The 24,200-nt window shown below is 40.6% G+C and overlaps 1 long non-coding RNA gene across 2 annotated transcripts in view; it reads right to left on the reverse strand.

Moving 5' to 3' along the window:
- LOC128780469 (uncharacterized) overlaps window positions 1-24,200 on the reverse strand; it is a 346,265-nt gene that overhangs the window by 228,461 nt on the left and 93,604 nt on the right. The gene's annotated exons all lie outside the window — the stretch shown is intronic.

Genomic DNA, 24,200 nt, shown 5'->3' on the forward strand with positions numbered 1-24,200 from the left:
CAGGGGCACCCCCCAACTGCTGAAATATCCCTCTGGCACTTCAGCTGCTGCCCATGGGAGCCCAGCCAACCCTCTGGGGTCTCTTCCACACTCCCTACCAGTCACGTTATGGTGAAGTGTTTTCTTCTGTCTGTCGGTGGTTATAAGGCTTCTCTCCAGTTACTGTTCAGTTGGTTGTTCTGGATGATTTCTGTACAATTTAGTTGTAATTCTAGATTGGTTGTGGGAGGAGGTTAGTATAGCTTCCACTTCCTCCTCCACCAAGTTGAATGTACTTTAGTCTTTTATTAAGCTTGGCCACCAATTTTCCTGGGTTTCCACAGCTAGATGGGAGGTTCAAGATCTAATAGGTTGCAACAGAGTCAAATAGAAAGTTTCACTCTATTACAGTTATCAGAACTAGCGAAATCATTGGAGTTAGTGCAGAACTCCCAGGGTGCATGAAAGAGTACACGATTCACTAGTCAGGCAAATGGATCTGAAGATGACCATCAGATACACAATTTTGCCCTCTCTTTTCCTATTCATCAAAGAGGCTTCTATGCTAAGACTTTTTTTTTTAATTAAAAAGGGTATAAAAATACCAGAAAGGTAGGACATTATTCTATTTGTCATACAAAACTGGATCCGCCGTTTACAGGTTCTAACAACCCTAGAGTTCACCCAGGTGATATAAATGGTCACATCCTTCCCTTTCTAAAATACAGTTATTTTGACACAATTCCCTTCTAGATGTTAGTACCAGCTCAAATCCTCGGCTTCAGTCCATTGCTTCTCCTGATATAAGTAGGCTCTTCAGTACCACAAACCCTATTTTGTAAAATCTAGCACTTTCTGCTGCTAACAGGCCAGAAAATAGCTTTTTTCATGAAGAATCCTGTATATATCTTGAATCCAAGTGAGCGATTCCTTCCAAGTGAGAGGTTTATATATGATAAGAATTGGCATATTCAAATATTGTGTGATGGTTACCAGACAGAATGAGACCCAAAAGTCATTCCCCCCACCACTATCTCCTCCCTCTCTACAAACACCTCTAGATGCCCTTGACTGCAATTAAGTTTTTAAAAGGCATATGCCCATTCATAGTAGGCAAAAGAGTGCATTGCACTATGAATGTTTATTTTTAAAACTCAGCATTTCTTCACTGCTGAAAATCTATTCAGAAATCCCCTCCTCGTTAGGCTACAGAGCTTTATGCAGCCAGGGGGCCAACAAATGCTGATTTTACAAGAAATGTAATCTCTTAATGACTGTTGTCAGAGAAGAGAGAAGGACTGTGAAAGAGGCATCTTGAAATAAGCCTCATCTCAGGTACATGTGAGCCCATAAATGATAGCAGGGAGTCAGGACGGCCACCAACACGGCACCAACTTAATCTGTCCACCCAGGGTGTTCTGTGACGAGAGGAGGAGCTGTTCCTTCCAACACACTCACAATCCACACTCCCCCCCCCCCCGTTCTTCCATCAGACAAAAGGACACTCATCATCTAAGGACAAAGCTAGGTTTCTGGGTTTTCTGAACAGAGCATATTAGTCCAGTGTCCATCAGTGACTGAGGTAAGAAATAGAAAAGGTGACCTAGGTAGATGGAAAGCTCACTGAAGGTTTATCATATTAGGTTTAGGTTTTGAGCTAGACTTTGTCAGTAATCACAGCTATAAGTTACTGAAGAGGGGAAGGAGGGCAACCTGGGCAGAGGGAAGAATTTGTGCAAAGTGACAATAAAAATAGGTCGTGTGTAAGAAAAAAAAAATAGCAAAGAGATTCATGTGGCTTCGGCAGATTTTCAAGAACTGTGCTGACGGCAAAGGATGCAAACCAGAGGATGAGAAAAGATTTAGGGAAGGTGTTTCTTTATTCATTAATTCATCCCACACAGATTTATTGAGCAGTCAAGCATGAACAAGTAAGTCACCACTCTGAAGTACTGGAGAAAAGAGTTTGAGAAAAAAATATAAGATCTCTCTTTTTGAAAGGAAACCAGACTCAGGTACAAAGTAGATTCAAACAAGATTCTAAATGTCAGCTATGTCAATGTATGTCCTTCCTCCCCTAAAAAATGCAGTACAGGTTTTCCATTCTGTAAGCTAGAAAATATGGCCTGAAAGATGCAGAGAGAATTCAGGAGAGAATTTAGGTGGATTGAGGAAACCGCCTCCCTTCTTAAATTCTTTACCTTGTCACTGGCAAGTTAAGATGCTACATGAGCATGGTGTGAATAGAAAGATCAAGATAAACTTGGTAGGCACAAAGTAAACCTCTTTTCTGTGTGCTTATGAACAGTGACTTTCCCTAGAAACTACATACAGTTCAACAAATAGCTTGAATGCCAGGGCTTGCTACAGGGCTGCCCAGCAGCCCCAAAATGTGGGGACAGACCAAGCTTTGTTCTCTGTCACACCCCAGTGTGCAGACCTGTTCCCAACACACCAGCATTGTGTTCATTGTTAAGTCTGAACGAGGGTGTCTGAAGGAAAGAGAAGTTTCAGGGTCCCCACAGGACATTGGAAAGAATGGCCAGGGGTGGGAGTTAGGTTTTCCTGTTGTAAAACAAGCTCTTTATCCTCCTAGTGTAAAAAAGTGGCTTAAAAAAAAATGTTACAAGGCACCATTTTTCCTCCAGAAGTCTTCTCTGCTTTTCACAAGTAATAAAATCACATAGGTGGGGTATAAGAAAGAAGAGGGTGATTTGGAACCAAGGAAGTTAGTTTACTGCCCACCTCTGTTTAGGGTGTTAATGGTGGCAGTTAAGACCAAGCACTTAACAGCCAACACAGTGTGGCTGGATGCCCATGCATCCCCGTCCCCCCGACTCTTGCCCCTTCAGTAGGACTGACAGTACAGAGAGAGGGAGTCGGGCTTGGAGAAATGGCACTGCCAGGTTTCCAGACACGGCCTTCATCACAAGGAATATTTACCCTCCACAGACCCGACTGTTGGACCTATGATTTTTGGTCAGAGAGGTTGAAGGGAAAGGATCTCACAGCACCACCATCACCTCATTCCACGTGAGAAGTCACAGAGGGGAGAGTGACTGGCCCAAGACAGGTGTTTTTTGCAAAAACAAAACTTGGTCAAGGACTGGTACCTGTGGTCTTCCTCCAGCTCTGCAGGCCAGCTGGGAGAGCCACAAGTTCAGTCATGCACGGGTTACCGGGATCACCTCAGAAGTAGCAAATTTACAACAATGCTTTGAGGAATAGACAGCAAAGGTACAGAAAGATGAGTGACCTAGAAGTCTGATTTCAGTGTGTGTATTCTTCTACCTCCTCTAGGAATCTACGTTGTGTTAGCGGGAAGTCACGATGTTCTCATCATAGATTCTCTAAGATTCGCTGTTGGCTTTAAGTGTCCTGCTCATTTTCCATCTTCATTTCAGAGAGATAGTATTATCTGCCCCCCCCCAAAAAAAACCCATATATTCATGCGCCACATAACCGGATGGTGGAAGGACTGCACACACCACAGGGCTACACCACACAGCCGAGGGCTGTGGTAGGCCGCTGCATCTAGGTCTGTGCAAGGGCACGCTAGGACGTTCACACACAGACAAAATCACGTAGAGATGCATTTCTCAGAACAAAGCCCCATCATTAAGAGGTACACAACTGTATACTACAGGGCGTGGGGGAAGTAGGTTTACAGTTTTGAGTATGCGAGACACAGAGTTTATTCTTGTATTTTTTATTAATTATTATTTTCCATACAAACAACTGTGAACCTACTTTTTCCCAAGCCTGTATATTGTGTTTACCTGCCACACACAATCCACAATGAGGGAGAGGTACTCCAAAACCCACTCCCCAAAGCAGCTACATCTGTTAGATTTCAGAGGATGGTTATCTATGCGATTAATTTAACAACTCAGTTTCTTAATTTCCCTTCCAGGTATAAAGGACTGTAGGTTCTACCCAGCATGTCTGTATTCAGCCTAAAACATTCACCAAGTACACACACACTAAGAAAGAATACTCTGGGTGTAGCTGATATGTCCAAGCTGAGCTAGTGATGGCCTGGGCTACAAAATTCAGCCTGAGGCAATAATCTCAGGTATTTATTGACATTCACCCTTGAGATGTAAGGGTACAGCAGGTTGGAGGGGTGCCACCAAGAAATATGAGGAGGTAAGAAGTGTAGATATAGGCAAAAAAATATAAATATGCTCCAAATGTACTACCACATGGGATAATCAGTAGAAGCGTAACACCTGGAGACTTTTTCCCCCTTAGCTTTTGGAAATTGGGAAAAACAAAAATAGGGGAAGGATTTTTATCATAAGATCGTAATTTCCATTACTTGTGCTTTTAAGATTAAAAGCGATAGGGGCATCAGGGACAATTTAGTTTCCACTTCATTTTCCTCAGGTGTATGTAAAGGCGGTATGTATTTTCTTAAGTAGGTCGTGTCCAGGGCTAACACACATCAGTAAGAAAAGGCTTGATTCAATTCACCATCCTGGGTGGTTCTACTTCTGGTTCAAATGGTCTCTCAAACCCGTATGGAAAGCTGGCCGTCTAAGAAACAAATACCTCTGCGCCACACGTCAAGCACAGCGTGACCATTTCAGACTGCGAAGGCCTGAGCCAACAATCACGTGTCACTGCGGAACAGAAAAATGCTTTCTAGGGAGCACCTTCTTTGGTAAGAAAAAATCTCAGCAGTTCATAAGCAATTTTAATTTGCCACACTATATTTTTATAGACATCTCTGAACAATTAAAGACAACGTTGCAAATTGGAATTGCTCATGCAAATTTCTCGTTGCAAATTTTATTGCCACAAATAGGGTCCCTAAGAAGCACTATTAACTTTAGTGGTGACTTGTTGCTCCCCAATTACGAGTCGTCCTGAGTAAAGAGATTCAGGGATGATGTCCACAGTGGTGGAGAGGGAATGTACACCAGCAACAGCAAAAAGGAGGGAGGGCGAGATCCCAGAACAACAACACATCCTTGAAGTCAAAGAAAAAGAATCGCATGAGCATTGAGAAGAAAAGTGGCAGCCTGCCATGGAAGGACCGTTCTCTGGCCTCTTCCTGGAGACCTGGGGGTAAATCACCTGCCCCAGGATTGCCCCAAATTGGTGAGTTGCGCATAAGACTGAAAGCCTTGCAAATATGAATACACTTAAAGCAATAACCTTTTTTGAGCTTTACCATTTTGCCCAAAATGGTAAAGCCCAGAGACACAGAGAAAGCCATTCTCGGGGTTATCCATTGAAAATGGAGTGTTTGTAAAAGTTGGATGCTCTGTTTGTGTAAGACCTGCTTACTCACTATGGGAAACTGAGTAGAGAGAATGTGGAAAGTAATTTTAAATGTTCATAATCCCTATGCCACTACCGTTAATGTTCTGGTATAGTTCCTTCTCAGCATTTGAAAGTGTATTTTCACATAGATAATATTATATATGCAATCTTATATTTTTCTGTTACTTTTTCTAATGTAAATTAGAAATAATGCCCCAACAGTGTTCATGTTTAATATTTTCTCCTACCCTTTCACTTACATATTTATTTTGCTACTGGCATGTGATAGGAATGTTACATTTCTTCCCTGTTAAAGAGCTTTTTGTACAGAGACTTCTTGTGTTTATGAACGATAGGAGACAGAAACAAGCACACACATCTTGAGGCATATAAGATATGCATTTCTAAAAAAGAAATGTGCCATATGAGTATTTCTATAATCTTAGTCATATAAGTAACTGTTATTAACGATAATCAATCACTTCAGTAATTGATATCAGCCTTTGCCTTTCTAATTCTGCAGTTTCTCATGGATCCCAGACTCAGCATTGTGTTCTTTCTTGGAGAGTGATTTTACTCTCTAAAACATGTCTCTAAGCATGTTTTGTTTAGGAGCTCCCCTGTCAAAGCAAACACAAGGAGGAGGACAGAAAGAAAAACAACTGAGGGGGTGGGGGAGGAGAGGAGGAAGAATTTGTTAACCACACCCCAAGGCCTACACCATTAGTGAACTTCAGATACATTTTAATTTGTTTCAAGGTCTTCCCTGAAAACATGAAAGTGAGTTCAGATTTAACAGAGTGGAAGGGCGAAGGGTGGGTCCAAGAGTTCAGAACGAGGAGAGGGCCAAGTGCAGTTAATGAGAGGGAACGGCAGAAGAACCATCTTCTCTGTGACATTCCCCTTCTTCTCAGTTCTTCAACTCCATTTCCGAGGTGTGGAGCCGACCGGAGTCAGCAGAACTCGCTCAGCCCTGCCCCTGCACCCTGCTGGAGTCCCCTGGGCCAGGCTGTGCAGCAGCTCCAAGCGCCATAAGGTCATTGCTAGGTTTGGCACAAAATGCTCACACTCAGTGAAAATAGGCCTCTGAAGAAGAATGGAGCAACGGCCAAAAAAGAACCACTTCACAAACAGACTTCCAAGGAGACTTAGCCTCTTGAAATCCTCTGTGCAAAAGTTCACACCATAAAACAGCTGCTGCTTAATGTCTCAGGTTCTAATTAGCCCTGAGCTCCAGATTTTCACAGAACTTCTGGCCAATGGAGTCCAAGCTCCTTTGCTCTTCCATGCACTGTTCAATCCCATAAGTGCTCTTGGTCAAAAACTAGGTCACAGACTTATCCACCGAGAAACATTTACTGTCATTTCAAATGGTGTGTTCTGTTCAAGAGGTTACAATAATAAAGGAAGAGCAGCAAACAGGCTTTCAAGTCCTGGCACGCACAGGCCAGCTTGGAATACTGCGTGTTACCTGATCTGAGTTTGGCTCTTTCTGATTCAAACCACTGAACTCTGACCCTTTTTTGGATGCCTACAAACCATCTCTAGAATGTGCATACAAATCATTTCTAGAATGACTATATCAAATTTTATTTATGCTTTTTTCCCCAGCCTTAACCTAACAGCTCTATGCCAAAAAAACAAAACAAAAAAGTTCCTGTTTCAAAAAGTATTTACATGCTTTACTTCTGCCAAAGTTTACAGCATCGTGATATCCTGCCTCAGAAAGAAGGGTGGGGCGGTGGGGGTGGAGGGGAATGGAGCAGGGCAGCTGTTCTCTCAATAAACTGCAGAAAACCTCCCACTTCCCTCACTGCTTCTTCCACACCCCCAGCAAAGGGAGGCAGGAGGAGGCAGCATGAGAAGTCTGATTTCTCCAAGGAGGATCAGGCTGGCTCCCTATGTTTCTAAGTTCCCACACAACTAATGGAGGTCCTTTGTCATTCACCCAGAAGCATCAGGACACAAGGCAAAAAGGTTTGTCTCTTGGATGTTGGCTCCCATTCTGACGGAGCCCAAGAGGCTTCAACTTCCACCACACCCATCCACACCCGAATCTTCATCCACACCATCCTCCCACCCCAGCATGTCCGAGGCACATGCAGCAATGTGACAAAAGTAGCAAACTAAAAGGTGGAAATTTTTAGTCCCTTCCAAGAATATTCTGGAACTCCTTCCCACAAAGACACAGCTGCTGTCAACAATCCCCATGTTCCTCAACTAGCATCCTCCAACCTCAGCAACTGGGCTTCTTTCTCCGGGAGTGGGGGAAGGGGAAGGGAACCTGAGAAGGCAAGAGGGAGCAGCTGTGGTCCACCCTTACTCAACAGGCTGGAAAACTCTCATTTGTTAACCTAGAAAACCCTGGGGCACTGAGATCTAAGAGCGTCTCCACCCAAGCAGTACCTCACATTACTTTTTTCCCTTGAGTGGGCAAGCAGAGGAAAGGGAAAATAAGGACAAATGTGTTCCGAACAGAAATACTTCATAACCCTAACTTGGCTATGGGCAAGGACCAGATTACAGGCCCGACACCTCCATTTCTGTACAAGTGGAAAGAGAAACTAACTACAGGGTGCAACCTTGATCCAGCTGTGTGAGCTCCGCTGCCCAGAGACACTGCCAGCCCCGGACAAGATCAACATAACCCCAAATTGCTCCTCAGTCCCCAGCTACCCACCCTGCCTTTTTTTTTTAATTCTTCAAAGTTTTTTTTAGTTCTTTTTGGTAAATTGATTCCTTTTAATGCCATGATAATTGTAATTACTGTGGAATGGTCTTCTAACTTCAAAATTTATGTTCTTGTTATGAAATGGTTCAGTATTAAAGCATACAGTACGTGCATATGAACTTTCTCAAACGACTGAACTGTAACCAAAGAATGTGAATTGATGTTGATGTCAGAATTCAGTTAACCACTTGGGAAAACAATCCAGGTTTAGGTAGCATTCATCCAAGACCAATGTCATAACATGTTGCCCATCACCTATTTTAAAATGAGTAACAAGCTGGCACATACTGGGTACTAATTGAAGTCATTGTACATCTCTAAGTGCAGGTTCAATATTACCTAACTCACATTAATTGCCTTGAAGGCCCATCTGAATTCTATCATTTAAAAAAAAATTGGATTACTTTGAAAGGCATAACTTTTTTACAGTTTAAGCCTAGTAAAAATATATAATTAACATAACAATTGTTGATAGAAAAATGTATCTCTAAAATACATCTAATCTCACATAGATGTCATATACCCTTGCTACAATTTAGGTCACGCTATTTATAACTCCCCCCCACACCCTCTGCTTTTCAAGGTAAGAGAAAATAAGATGAAATCTAATTAAGCCAACTCCTAATTCAAAATCCGTGAAATCTAAATTGGAAATCTGATTCTTTTCCTCTTCCTCTTCCTCTCCATTTCCATGACTATCTAAGCACAAAGGGAGGATGGGGGCCAAACAGAATCCAGTAAGAGCCGGAAATGCCTGTTTGTTCTGAACTTTAACTTCCCAATCTAAGACCTACGCAGTGGGATTTTTTTTCCTTTTTATTGAATTTATTGGGGTGACACTGGTTAACAAAATTACAGGTTTCAGATGCACAATTCCACAACACATCATCTGTACTCTGTGTTGTGTGTTCACCACCCCAAGTCAAGTCTCCTTCCATCACCATTTATCCCCCCTGTTCCTTCCTCAACCTCCCCACACCCCTGTTCCCCCTGGTGAAGAGTTCATTTTCTCTCTCCCCCCACTTCTTTTTCTTAATAGCTGATTAAGAGGGCTATTGGTCAAATAGACCATCCCAGGAAGAAAATCAATGAATTTCTGTAGCTTTGATGGTAGAGCTGAAGCAAGCTGTGGGAAACACAAAGTGTGTCTACACAGGCTTACAGATCCCTCTCTCTTCTCCCTGCCCTTGGCCTGGCCCAACATTTGCTCACCATCACCACCTGTAAGGACTTATTTGCAACCAACCAAGAATACTTATTAACTTATTTAAACTCTATTTGTTGTCTTTCTTCAAAGAAACCAGAATTTAACGCTCTTTTATTTCAATAAGACCCTAGACCATCAGGAGACATGAACCCAAAAAAGAAAAAAAAAAAGGAACAGATTCCCAAACTTATATTTATATATAAATATATGCTTCCACGTCTATTAGTTAGAAACGCACTACCTTCATGTGCCAAGTGCCATAGGATTACGCTTGGAATGTCCAAGTGCTCACCCATAGGATTAGATTCATAAATAAAGATGACTAATACTTCCGAATCATCTTTTCTAAAATTATTGACTCAGCTGTAACAGCCTTAGGCAGCCAATCAGAAACCTCCATTTAAAGTCAATATTCTTGCTAATTTTAAATAGTGATTCACTCTGCCTATCTGACCACACACCGTTTACAGAATCTGCAAGTCCTAACTGCAACAATATCACATTCTCCCAACATGCAGAGAACTTCTTAAATACCTCTTACTGAATACGGAAGGGCCTGATGAAAGAATTTATATCCTAAGCCCAGAAAAGATAGTTCTTCTGTGAAGACTGGACCACTCAAAATACCTTAAAGTAGAAAAGCGAGATGAGACATACGAAGTAAATGATTGTTAAAGAACCACAGGGCGCATGCTCCACAGCTCAGTTACCTGAGAATATACTCTGTTCAAATGTGGTTTCTCATTTGCAAAAAAAGTTCAACCACACATTTGCCCTCTCCAGATATAGAGCTGTCCTCCACTCAGCTTCTTGGCCTTCATGCTGCAAGGAACTAGAAAATCAGGATTTTTGAAAAGCTTGCTTATCTCTACCTCTGGGCCTGTCCAGTGGTTCTTGCTGGAATGGCCATCTCTAGAGTACATTTCAGAAGACATGAAAACACACAAGGTCAGAGGAATAGAGCGGGAGAAACAGAAACAGATATTGTCTCACCGGACTTCATATTTACCAAAATCATCCAATTCTCAGACAAAATTTTATTGTTACTTTTTAAAAACTGTCAAAGTATATCAAGGCGCATACCGCTGCTGTTTCAGATGGAGTTCAGGACTCCCCTTGGTCACTCATTAACTTCTCCGCTTGACAGGAATGTGACCCATGTTCTTACAATTAAAACAAGGAAATTTAGCCCTGGCTGGTGTGGCATCATCCCACAGACGGAAAGGTCGCCAGTTCGACTCCCGGATGCCTGGATGGCAGATTCAGTACCTGGTCAGGGTGTGTGCAGAAGGCAACCAATCAATACTTCTCCTCTCTCTCTCTTCCTCCCCTCCCTTCTCTCTAAAAAGTAAATAAAGTTTAACCAAAAAAAGAAAAAAAACTAGGAAATTTAAATATTTGTCTATCTCTTTTACAATGTTAAAAAATAAGAATAATCTTACATTAAATAAAAATGCTTGCACTGTGAGAATTACTACTGGGAAATGACAATTTTTAAGGCTCTTACAGAGTGATTATGGCTACTAGCTTGAAAAGGGATAATTTTCTATTTCGGTTAAGGAAAAAACTTCTAGGTAAGACAAAATACAAAGCAAGCTGGCAGCATTTCCCTGCCTGGAGAGCACTCATCAATCATTCTGGCCGTCTTGTGCTAATGCTTCAACAAATCCGCCAGCGAAATGCGAGTGTTGCCAATTTCTATGCATTTAAAAGAGGACAGATATGTCACACTATGCAAAACATGGCATCATGTGATCAGAAAAGACATTTAATAATTTGAAGCAGGACGATAAATGTCAGTGAATACTCTGAAATTTAGTGCCTCTGAAACAGACCCTTTAGGATGTTCCTGAAATATACTTTCTGCACTCAAGCGATTTCTGTTTCTTCTGTAGTTTCCATTTGCAAAAGGACTTGGGATGTACCAAAGGCATGTGAGTGACATCATGCTTGGACATAAAGTTCAGAGAATAAAACACACATGCAATTGAGGAGGAAAAAAACCCAGCAATGCATTTTCCAGGACTTCCCTAGAAAGGCAGCCACTGTATCATATCAAATCAAAAGCTTGTGCCTATGGGAACTTTTATTACAGCTCCTATCAAAAGGACGAGGGTGAGGGGGAAGCTTTCCAGTTTTTGCAGGAAAAGAATGATTTCCAAATTATGACTTTTGAGAGCTCAAGAGAGGGAGTGACTTATTCGCAGTAAATGTGAAACACATGGTTTTCTCAGAGGGTTTTTGTCCACCCTGCACAGTTATTTCTCTTACATGAAAGAGAAATTATTAAGATTTAAACACAATACCCCTTAGAATGTACCATCCATTTGTGCTTAAAGCCTGAGGGCTGAGGCTTTAAATAATAATGCTTCCAAGGGCAAGCAGGGGAATAGCGGGGCTCCCCACTCCAGAGACAAACAAAACAGGTGTACCCCATACACCAAGAAATACAGTAGGGTGGACACAGTGGTGAACAGGGTCCTTGCCCAGTGTACCCCCTTTCAGAATGTGAAAAGAGAAATTTCAGCCAACTGAAAAGGCCGGTGGCCTCACTGAAAAATATGGGAACCCGTTCCCCTCATGTAGGTGTGGAGGTTTTCTTTCTTTTCCTTCTTTTTCCCTCCCCTCCTTTCATCATTTTGTCAAGGTGCTTTCTCCCTATCCCAGTGGCTCTTAACCCCATTTGTACAGTAGAATCATTTGGAAGGTTAAAGAAAACCCTACTTTTCTAATATGCATCTAGATTTAAGAGCCACTGTTGTATCCTCAACTGATTCCAACCTTACTAACAGCATTAAACTGCATCATTTAGACTTCTGATGAGATCTGCCAAGCAAGCTCTCTTTATTTAATCTTTTATTTATTTATTTTTATTTTGAGAAGTCCAAGAGGCTCTCAAGGAAGCATTAGTACTTTTTCCATGGTGGGCCAAGCATATCCTCTGTTGCTGCGTGCAGAGAGCCCCTAAGTATAGAACACACTATACACGGTATGGGGATTGCAGCTCACTCCCATAGAGCCTCGGGCTCTCCACCCCACCCCCACTGCCTTCCTAACGTATGCCACCAACATGTCCTGGGGGAAGGCGTGGGACAGCATTTCTCAGGAGGTTCTATCCAATTTCCTAGCAATCTGTAACACAGGAAAGAGCTCTCTGCAGTCTGTCACTGATACAAATGCTTCTCACAGATCTCTCGCCCTAAACAAACAAACATCCCCTGAAACAGAGCGAAGCACATTCCCTGAACAGCTCCAAGGATGTGACTGCACAGCGACGTCTGCGCACTGCACTTAAAGGGTCTTTTATTACAGAAGCTGTATGCAACGAGCACCCCGCACTGCCCACCAAACACATGCACGGTGTCAGCTACCTGCCTCTCCACTTCCCGGGTAAGGAGTATGTCCATGGCCCTACAGGGATACGATTACCAGAACCTTAGTCAGAGCCAAACGACAGAAAGTTCTTCCACAGTTGTCCTACACAAAAAAACACAAATTCTTCATTTCAAAAATCTACTCATTCATAGACCAAAACCAAGAACTTTAAGGGAAAAAAATGGTAGCCTTAGACTTGAACATACAGCAACTTCAATGACAAATTTTCAAATTGCATAGGCAAACGACATTCTAAATCTGTTTTTTAAGTTTAAAAAGTTAAGTCCTTGTGTAGCTACATTAGTTCTATCAATATATGTTGTTTTTGCATATAACACAAAATTTGCTTATAATCTGATTTTAGAAATAGAAAGTCCATAGAATGAAGACTCATGTATACTAATAGCTGCTGTTTATCAAATGAGTGGTAGGTACCGGGCACTATGCTAAGTGTTTTATTGCATTTCATTCCCTCAACCCCATGGAGGAACTACCAGTGTCTCCACTTAGAGATGAGTTCATGATGCTTCAATAAATAAAACATGTCCATTGTCAGCAAAGCCAGAGGATGGCCGAGCTGGGATTTGGACAGAAATCTAGCTGACTGCAAGGCCCTTGACCATTTCCATAAACTATTACAGTATGTATCTTTTATACGTGAGCAATGTGCTGAAATACCACTTCCACCACCATTTCCAAAAACGGAGACAGGGAATCTGAATTCTCCTTGGACCGTTAACCTAAGGCAATTATACTTTATGGAGTAGTGATGGGGGGGGGGGCGGGGGTTGGAATCTTGCCTCTGATATAAACTGACCAGAGACAAGTTGCTGAATCTCTGAGTGTCATGTTCTCGTCCACAAAATGAGTGCTGACCTCCGAGCTGTTGGGAGGACTGACTGAGGTGGCATCGTAGACTCAGTAACTGCTGCTTTCTTCCTCCTGTCCCCTCACGTTCACTCAGCTAGGAAAGATAAACCTTATCGTATCACTATGAGAGAGGTCCTTAAAGAAAAAAAATTTGTTAAAAAAAAAAAAAGATTGGAAAAGTGAAAAGTTCTGCTTTAGAGAAGCTATGTCTCTGATCATTAACACTTACGTGTTTACTGAGTCCTGAAAGAAATAAGTTGTCACTTAATTCACACTGAGGAGTTCCTATTTAAGAAAGTGAACTTTTTCATTATTTTGAAAGCAAATTATCCTGACTCAACTGTTTCCCACTCTGAATTTTCTATTTGGCTTGGCTTTATTTTGGTTCTGACTCTTGTACTTCAACAAGTCATTATTGCACACCCATTAAGTGCTCAGGCCCCTAAGAAACTTAAAAATTCTGAAAATAAGATTCTTACCTTGAGAAAAGTATAATATATGGTTGGGTTTTCTTAAAAGTAGCACACATAAAATGTGGGGATTAATTGATTGATCAGCACTTGCCTGTGGCTAAGATCAGAAGGGTGTGACTATTAAAAAAGCAGCAGAAAGGAGTTCCTTTGGGGTGAGGGAACAGTTCTGTACCCTGGTTGTTATTACTTGAATGTAAAAGGATAATAAATTTCATAGGAATATATACCCCATACCCCCCAAAAGGATGCATGTAATAACTGGTAAAATCCAAAGGAGGTCTCCACATGAGTTAACAGTACTATACCGAGATCCGTTTCCCGGTCTTGACAATGTGCTCTGGTTATGCAAGCTTGTCTTTGGGGAAAACTGGGTGAAGGGCACATGGAAACTCTGTTCTATTATTGCAATTTCTGTGAGTCGAGTTATGTGAAAATAAAGCTAGCACTTTAAAAAAAAGATGAAAGATCTCATAAACTGATATGGAAAGATCTCTAAGATGCATGGTTACGTTTTTTAAAAAGGTAGTACACAATGTGTGGAACGCGCTACCTTTTGTGTAAAAGCAGGAAGTACAGAATTGATATCATATTTCCTTGTACAGCATAAAAAGACTAGGGAAGGGCACATAAGACACTAAGGATGGGGGTTTCCTGTGAGGGCTGAAAAGAAGGAACTTATAGATGAGGCACAAAATGGAAGTTTTTACACTTCTCAGCTTCTGAACCACTGTAATTGTAATATTACTTAAAAAACTGAAAAGGCAAAAATGAAAAAAGGATAGTAGTACAATACATAATAACATCAGTGTAGAAATCCATGTCAAGTTCTTTACTGAACACTTTGCATACACTACTTTTAATACTCAAAACAGACCAAAGTGAATGATCACTCTTTCCTACAGAGCATAAAACTGAGACTTAAGGGTAGTTTTTAAACCTTTTGTGACTCTTCCTATTCAAGGTTTGCTGAAGTATCACACTGCTTCTTTTTTTAGTTATTGGGTTGGCCAAAAAGTTCATTTCGTTTTTTCCATACAATAGCTCTAGCTGTGTTTAGTTGTCTTTAACTTCATTCAAAACAATTTTGTTAGATTATATTGTGACAGCTGTCATATCTATGTGTATATTTTTAAAAAACTCATCAAAATTGGTGAATTTTTGTGCAGCCATTTTAATATTAACGATGGAAAAAATATGCAACATCTTCAGCACATCACACTTTATTATGTCAAGAAAGGTAAAAACGTAGCACACATAAAAAACATGCAACATCTTCAGCATATTATGCTTTATTATTTCAAGAAAGGTAAAAATGTAACTGAAATGTAAAAAAGGACTTGTGTAGTGTGTGGAGAAGATGCTGTGAATGAATAATCAAACATGTCAAAAGTAGTTTGCAAAGTTTCTTGGTACTACTGATACTAAAGAATTATTTTGGCCAAATTATTCTTTGCTGTGCGGCTGTCTTATGCATTGGAAGATGTTGAGTAGCACCCCTGGCCTCTTCCCAATAGAAGCCAATAGGGGGAAATAGCTGACATACTCAAAATATTCAAATCAATAAAGGTATTGGTGAAAATGCAAACTATCTTTTATTTTATGGAATAAACGAAACAGACTTTTTGGCAAACCCAGTAAATTTGTTGGGGTAACATTAGTTAATAACATTATGTGTTTTAGGCGTACAATTCTATAATACGTCATCTGTACATGGTGTTGTGTGCTCTCCACCCAGAGTCCAGTCTCCTTCTGTTACCTCACATTTGATCCCCTTTACCTTCCTTCATCCCCCTCCCAACCCCACTATAATGTTGTCTGTTTATTCATTTGCTGCTTTGTTTTATATTCCACATACAAGTGAAATCATAAGGTTCTTGTCCTCTTCTGTCTAGCAATAAGAAATGCAAATCAAAGCACAGTGAGACACCACCTCATACGTGTTAGATTAGCAACTATCAACAAGAAAAGGAATAACTGCTGGAGAGGATGTGAAGACAAGAGAGCCCTCACACACTAAGGGTGGACTGCAAATGGATTCAGCCTCTATGAAAACCTTATGGAGGCTCATCAAGACATTAAAAATAGAGCTACCACATGACCCAGAAATCCCTCTTTAGAGTATCTACCATACAATTTTAAAACACTTATTTCTAAGGATACGAGGTCTGTCTGGGAAAAGTCCAATCATTGTTAATATAACAAGAATGGTTTATGCCACATGAATGTAACCTGGCAGCCAAGGAGAGTGGACTGGAATGCACATATGTGAACAATGACAACTTCACTGTACTAGTCAGTGGGGGCGGTAGATGCCGTTGAGTGAGCATGTGTGCTGTGTGGCCATGACATTCAAAATGACTGAGCGAGTAGAGCAATGAGTCTGCATTAAATGTTGGTTAAGCTTGAACATTCCTCCATGGACACCACTGGGATGATTCAGGAGGCCACAGCTATGGGCAACTGGTGATTGGCAGATGCATCACAACACACCCACTCATGCATCATGCCTGGTGCAGTTTTTGGTGAAACAGGTGACTCAACCCCACTACAGCCCAGATTTGGCAGCCTGTGACTTCTGGCTTTTCCCACAACTAAAACCACCCTTACAACAACGGAAGAGATTTCAAGCCATTGATGAGATTCGGGAAACTATGACAGGGCAGCTGACGGCAACTAGGAGAACTGTGTAAGGTCCCAAGGTGTCTACTTTGAAGGGGACTGAGGCGTCATTGTCCTATGTACAATGTTTCTGGTATCTTGCATTATCTTCAATAAATGTCTTATTTTTCATATTACATGGGGATACTTTCATGTATCCCTATGTTCACTGCATATATAGCCAAGACATGTTAACAATCTAAGTATCCTTTAATGGATAGCTGGATAAATATGTGGTACATATGCAATGGAATACTACTCAGCCATAAAAAACAATGAATTATTATCATTTGGAAGAACATAGAAGAACCTAGAGTGCATCATGCTGAGTGAAATAAGTCAGATGGAAAAGGATGAGGACCACATGATTTCACCCATGTTGTTTATCTCAGTGCCCTTGTACATGGCTTTTCCTTTCCTTAAAACTACTCACCCCTCTTACCCTACTTTGCCCAGAAAACTTCTATTCAAACTTTAAGACCAAGTTCCTGCCCAGTTTTCTCAGAACCTCTCTCCTCAATATTATGAATATTTCTCCTCTTGGTCTTACTTCTGTATCTCATACTAAATTAAGAATATCTTAAAAGTAAGTTATTTTTTTACCTGTGTTTAAATCCCAGCATCTAGCAAAGTGCCTGGCAACTGTAACTGTTGCTCAACAAAGTTCCTTCAGCTATAATGAACTCTTTAAACCTCACCTTGAAAGGAATTAAAAGGTCTTCAAAAGAATTAAGACCTGTCATTAAAAAGACTCATATTTACTTGCTGACTGTTAAAATGGTAGTTAAATATTTTTAAACAAAAGTGGCTACAAGTAAAATCACCAATATCTTAAGAGAAATCTCTGAATTATAAGTGGACATAAGTAGACATTCCTTACAAAGCCTTTAATACCGAATTTCTAAGTGAGGCTAATTCCTACTATTTTTTGTAAATTCTTTACAAACTATGACTTCATAGTAATAACAAGTAAAAAAGTAATAATACATTTTATTTAAAAAAATGTAATTTCTAAAAAATTTTCTAAACATGGTCTTTTTCCTTTCCTTTCCTATGCAATGTATCTACCTTTAAAGGTGAAGGAAAGGGCATTATGCTCAGAAGAAACATTGGTCGTTTGGTGCTGAGCTTCTCAACAACTTCGTGATCATTTAACATGGCACAGATTTCTAGACAGGCACCCATAGCTGACTTTAAAAGCTGTCATTCTCCTCAAAAAGAACTTGTCCTCCAGAGAACATGGCCCACATGACTCATAAGTCCAATCAACAGTCCCGTGCCAGGTGTGGCCCAGTGGTCAGAGATGCGTGAGCTCCAGCCGGGGCTCGCACAGCTCCAGACTGTGTCCTTGATCACATTGTCTCCTCCAGCTCACCTTCCTCATTGGGGAAATGAAGTTATTTGGTATCAAACACATTGAGGTGTTGGGAAGATTAAGTAACTTCTGACACATAAGAGTTTAGAACAATTCCTAACATATGCCAAGGATTGACTAAATATTAGCTCCTAACAATATATAACTCTAACACATGGTACAGGCCAAATAAATGGCGTTAATTCCAGAAGAAGCTTGTCTGTCTAGTCAGGCTTAAAGTATCTGAAAGAACTACTATCTCAAGGTCATTACAAAAGATAGCGAAACCTGTGGAAAACTTCGAAAACACCAGAAATGTGATGATAGAATGTATATATTTTATATATATATACACACACACACACACACACATATATATATATATACACACACACACAGTATGTGCTAGCAATACGAGCTGTTAATTCACTTTCTAAGAGATAAGCCTGATTCTCTAAAGAAGGGGACACACATCCCAAATCCTGTATTTTCTTCTGCTTTGAGGATTTTGATTAACCAGAGAGTTTAATTTTTCCAGATGTTCTGCAGCAACATTTCTTTTTCAATGAATATTCCAAAACACGGATCTTTACAAACAATCAGAATTTTTTTTAAAAGAAAGTCAGTTCTAACGCGTCTTTACCGGAGAAGGTAGGCCAGGAGATGTGGTTGCAAGTGTTCTAAAAGGGTTTGCATTGCCATTTGTTCAAAATGTCCTCGTAGGCTTTGAGGGACCTTTCATAACCCAGACACCATACTGATTCCAACCATGCTACGTAAAAAGCTTCCTTCTCTAGCAACAGTATTTAAGTCATTAAAATCAGTACCAAAATCAGCAACTGGGTGTATTAAATAATCAGGAAAAAATGTCTTTCTTTCATAGGGAAGAAATTCAAAAATATCACTGAGGAACTTAGATATTTATACACCCATGTTCTTAATAGTTATTCACAATAACCAAAAAGGGGAAGAAACCCATTCATTTTATTGACAGATGAATGGATAAACGAAATGTCTTAGATACACACAAAGAGTATCATTCTGTCTTAAAAAGGAAATTCTGATACCTGCTACAACATGGATAAACCTTGAAAACATTATGCTAAGTGAAATTAGCAAGTCACATAAAAATGAACTGTATGATTCCACTTACAATATATCTAGAATAGTCAGATTCATAGAAACAAAGTAGACTGGTGATTGCCAAGGCCTGGGGGGAGGGGAGGCTGGGGAGTTAGTATTTCAGGGGTACAGAGTCAGTTTGAGAAGATGACAAAGTTCTGGAGATGGGTGGTGGTAAGGGCTTCACAGTAATACGACTCTTCTTAACACCACCAAACTGCATACTCAACATGATTAAAAATGGTGAATTTTATGTTACGTATATTTTAATACAATGAAAAAATTATGGGCTCCTGCAACACATACATAGAAAAAAGAGGAATGGGTAGTTATCAGTGAACTTGGAATGAAGAAACAGTTCATCTAGATAATTTTGAGCGAGAGAGACCCTAAGAAACTATCAACACTGCTTCAGTTCTCTTTTTAAAATGAGGGGCTCCCCTTTGTTTCAGCTAAAGACGCCTCACTTTAGTATGAAAATAGAGTAAAAATTAATCCTCAAAAAATGTTAAAGAGAAAAATATTCAAACACTGCTCGTATTCCAAGTCTCAATCACATAACACTCGTCATGTTTGGTAACTTGGATGTCTTCCGCACAGCAGCTATAGCGAAATCACAGGAATCAAAGCTCCCATCTCAAAATGGAGTTTGAGCCATCCATAATCTTTACTGTCAAAGCAATTCCTAATAAATTTCAGTTAGGTTAATCCCATTAAGATCTAACATTGTTATCCTTTTTAAGTGAAAACACATTTAATTAGTTCATAGGAACGCAGAGGCAGTCTGGCTCTGCCACTTCAATATCCGTTTTTCAGGTCCTATGGACATGATATGAATGTAGATAGGACTATTTGCTTCTGGTATTTCACTTTTCTTTCTTTCTTTCTATTTACCCTTCCCTGCAGCCTTACTTATTGAAATTTTACAGTGCCTGGCTATCAAAAGTGCTTTCAAGGGAGGAGGAGCTCTTCAGAAGTAAGGAAGATCAGTAAATTATTTTCTGTTACTACCACATCCCTCGTGAGGCACCATCAGTGAGGTAGGTTCAAAAAGGAGCCCCTCTGTAGTGAACCCCGAAAAGCCAGTCTGCTGCAGATCTAACCATCTATTTCTTTTGAAACACTAAATAAAAGCTCGCCGGGCAATCTATCTTTGCCCCTAGACAAGAGTGGAAATATACATTGTAAATTTGATCTCAAGGTTGAACAGGAGTAGAGAATGAATGAATGCTTTCATGCTCAGAAAGATGGACAAGACAGCTGGCAGTCCTGGACTGGTTTTGATAAAGCAGATGCTTCACTAGGACAGGTGACAAATAGTCATTTTTCAAAATAAACCAAGAGAAAACAGAGACGTGTGATATAATTGTTAAGGTTGGGGAGCTCTAGAACCCGGGTTGCTCAGAATCAGCTTACGGGCAAGTCTTAGCAGATCTTTAACTCAGCTCCTGCGTCTGCAGGGAACAATCTCTACCTGGTAAGAGTCAACCCTTTGGCATCTGCGTATTCATCTGATTTAGTGTGATCTGGAAGGATAAACACAAAATGCTTCAATAAATATGAATTATTTTTCTGATTCTTCAAAAGGTAAGGTATTTTTAATTTCATTCTGATTATAGGTTTTGCTGGAATTAAAAACAGGTGGCAGATGAATATTGCTATTGCTGGCAGTGAGTTTGCATATCAATAGAAAACAGAAATTTTCTAATCACATAAATCATATATTGTAATCACATGAAAAATAGCGCTTTCAATTTCTCTTGGTGAGAAATGTTTTTTTTTAAGCTCTGAGAGTCAGAGAACCTCAAGGCCAACACGTCAATAACCTGGCTAGGTAGTGATGAGTCCACAAGATGGTTTGGGAAATACATAAATGTATATTTATTTTCCTAAAAGACATTAGATTGTCAACTGTGACCAATCAGGTTTTAAACGTCTGCTGTCAATTAAGAATACATTCCTGAATTGATTAAATTTTTCCCATTTTGGAAAATGAAATTGGGTCTTTATTTCTGCCACATCTGCCATCAGCAAGGAGAAGGGAAGGGCATGAAATAAAATAAGCATGGGCATCCGGAGAAGCTTACCTCCTCCCCATATTTTTTATTGGAAAAATAAAATTTGTTTTCCAGTAAGATATTTCATTTTTTAAAAAAATCTGTTTCTACTCAAGGCTAGAGTTCTATTTATTTTTAAATGAGGCCCATGAAACCTCCCAAGTGCGACTTAGATTTACATCTGGCTAATCCCCCCAAATGTGAGGACCAAGTTCATGCTGTTTATTTCTAATGAGTTCTGTGATTTTTGGATAACACGTGTGAGAGATAGCAAATTAACTACTGCTAGTCAGCAGCAAGCAAGCAAAAGATGTCTTGAGAAGCTAGTGTGAGCAAATCCTGCAAGTCAATTTCTAATCACACTTGCCAGAAACTTGGGGGGAAAGGTGATAAAACCTGCCAAGAAAAACCAGTGGTAAACTTGTTTCCCTTTCCTTTTTCCATGGAATTTTTCAACACTCAACCAACAAATACAGCTCATTCTTTCCTTTCCATAACTTTGCAACTACAAGGAAAGCTCTGGTCCCACTGATAGTCTTAGAAAAATTAAAATGTCTCTCACTGCAAAACGCACAATACCATTAGTCTCTGGAAGTTCCCTTCCTGGAGCTGTACCCGCCTACAGAAAGGGAGCTGCAGAGGTGAGGTGGGAGGTCACATGCAAGCTATAGAAATACATATGCTGCCCCCCACCCAAGACACCTACAGGTGAGCAAACGGTAGTCAAATCTCCTTACCTAGAACTGACCAGAAATACTGTGCAACCTGTCTACGCCAGCTGAAAACAACGCAACAGATAAAGCTAGAGATAACAGAAAAACTCTCCACCATACCTGGTCACTAATAGACTAAGAAGCACAGTTCAAACTATTTCCATCTAATTTCTCATCTGAATCCCAAACCAAACACAGGCCTTAACTAGTGGTTTTGAACCATGGCTGTAGTTAGAATCACCTGGAGAGCCTATAAGCCATGCTAATACTGGGACTCACCCCTCCCCCCCAACTCAATTGGAACTGGAATCTCCTGGAGTCAGACCAAGGGACCGGTGTTTTTTGTTTTTTTGTTTTTTTCCAAAGCCACCCACGTGAATCCTACTGTGCGGCCAGTAATTGAGAACCACTTTAGAAGGGCAGGCATACCTCATTTTATTGCGCGTTGCTTTACTGCATTTCACAGATGTTTCTTTTTTACAAATGGAAGGCAAAGAGATTATGACTCACTTCATTGCCATACTTGCTTTACTGCAGTGATCTGGAACCAAACCCACAGTATCTCCGAGGTATGCTTGTCTGCTCTTTTTTAAATAAAAGAGCTAATTTATCTATTAAGTAAATTACGTTTCTAATTTCACTCAGTCTGTCCTGTCCCAGAAAGCCCTGGTCATGACCTCCACCACCACACCCCCCGCAGCACACAGGCCGCCACGTGCGCAGCAGGCTGAGTTGCAGGCCCTCTGCAGTTAGCGGTGCAAGAACACTTGGGACAGGCCCCACAAGGCAAGGAAAGCTTGACTCCATCTTGGTAGTTAAAAAGCAAAAACTCCCACTTTCCTCTATGCAACACCTCTGACACCAGATGTGTGGGGAGTTTTTAGACACCAAGCAATTCTCCAATTCTCTTTGGGCACGGAAAGACCCAATTTAATTCATTCCTGACACTCACTGTCCAAACTCAGTACAGACCCCACTGGATAAGGGCTCAGTCCTTCAAATGCCAATTGCAAGTCCAGGTTGTCACCTGTTCCTCTGACCAACCAGCAATAAATCAGAGATTTCCACAACCCATTCCTCCAGTTCTACAATTTACTAGAACAGCTCTCAGAACTCAGGAAAACAATTTGCTTACCAGATTACTGGTTTGTTAGAAAGGACAGGACTCAAGAACAGCCAAATGGAAGAGATACCTTGGGCAAGGTGTATGAAGAGAGCAAGCCTCTCTGCTCTCTTCAGGCACACCAACCTCCCAGTGCAACCGGAAAGTTCTCCCAAACCTTTCTTATAGGTTTTTATGGCAGCTTCATTAGGTAGGCATAACTGATTAAATCATTGGCCACTGGTGATTAACTCAGTCTCCAGCTCCTCTACCCTCCCTGGAGATCAGGGGGTGGGACCAAAAGTTTCAATCCTGTAAACACACAGGGCTGGTCCCCATGGCAACCAGACCTCCTATTTAGGGACCTCCAAAAGTCAATTATTAACATAAACTCAGGTGTGGTGCAAAGGGGCTTGTTTTGATTAACAAAAGATGGTCCTCTCACTTTTATCACTGCAGAGTAGTTTCAAGAGCTAGGGACAATAACCAAATATTAAAACAAAAGATACTCCTATTGCCCTTAAGAAATTACAGGGGTTTTAGGAACTTCAGCCAGGAGCCAGGGACAAAGACCAAAATATATATATTTCTTAGTATATCACAGTGATCCAGGTGTAAGTATTTTGAGTGTCTTGGGATACGCTACAGTGTTTAACACAAAGACAGGTGTAAAATAGGGTGTGTAGTGAGCATAAAATATCGGTTTTCTTCAGACCAGTGGTTCCTTAACCCTCCTATGCATTAGAATCACCTGGAGGGCTTGTTAAAACTCCTCACCCTTGAGTCTCTGATTCAGTCTGGTGTGGGGGGGTCCAGCTATTTGCATTTCTAACACATTTCCAGAAGATGCTGATGGTATTGAAGTCAGGACCACACCTAAGAATCAGTGCTCTAGACTACACTTCTGGCACCTGCAAATTCTGAAAACACCAAACAGAAATTTGTTTTTATCCCCCCCCCAATTTTATAGAGATATAATTATACAGCACTGTTTAAGCTTGAAGTATATACCACATAATGATGTGACTTACACGTATGGTAAAATGATTACTAGAGTAAGTTAACATCTGTCATCTCATATACAAAAAGGGAGAAAAAGAGGAAAAAAGCGTTTTCTCCTTGTGATGAGAACTGTTGGGATCTACGCTCTCAACAACGTTCAGATATACCGTCCAGCGCAGCGGTGCACCCGTGTCACCCTGCTGTACACTGCATCCCTGAGAGATGAGTTTGTGCAGTATCCATCTCTCAGATGGGAGTTATTGAATATAGAATGGGTATTTGATTT

This window comes from Desmodus rotundus, chromosome 3 (assembly GCF_022682495.2).
Source record: "Desmodus rotundus isolate HL8 chromosome 3, HLdesRot8A.1, whole genome shotgun sequence".
Classification (NCBI taxonomy): Eukaryota; Metazoa; Chordata; class Mammalia; order Chiroptera; family Phyllostomidae; genus Desmodus; species Desmodus rotundus.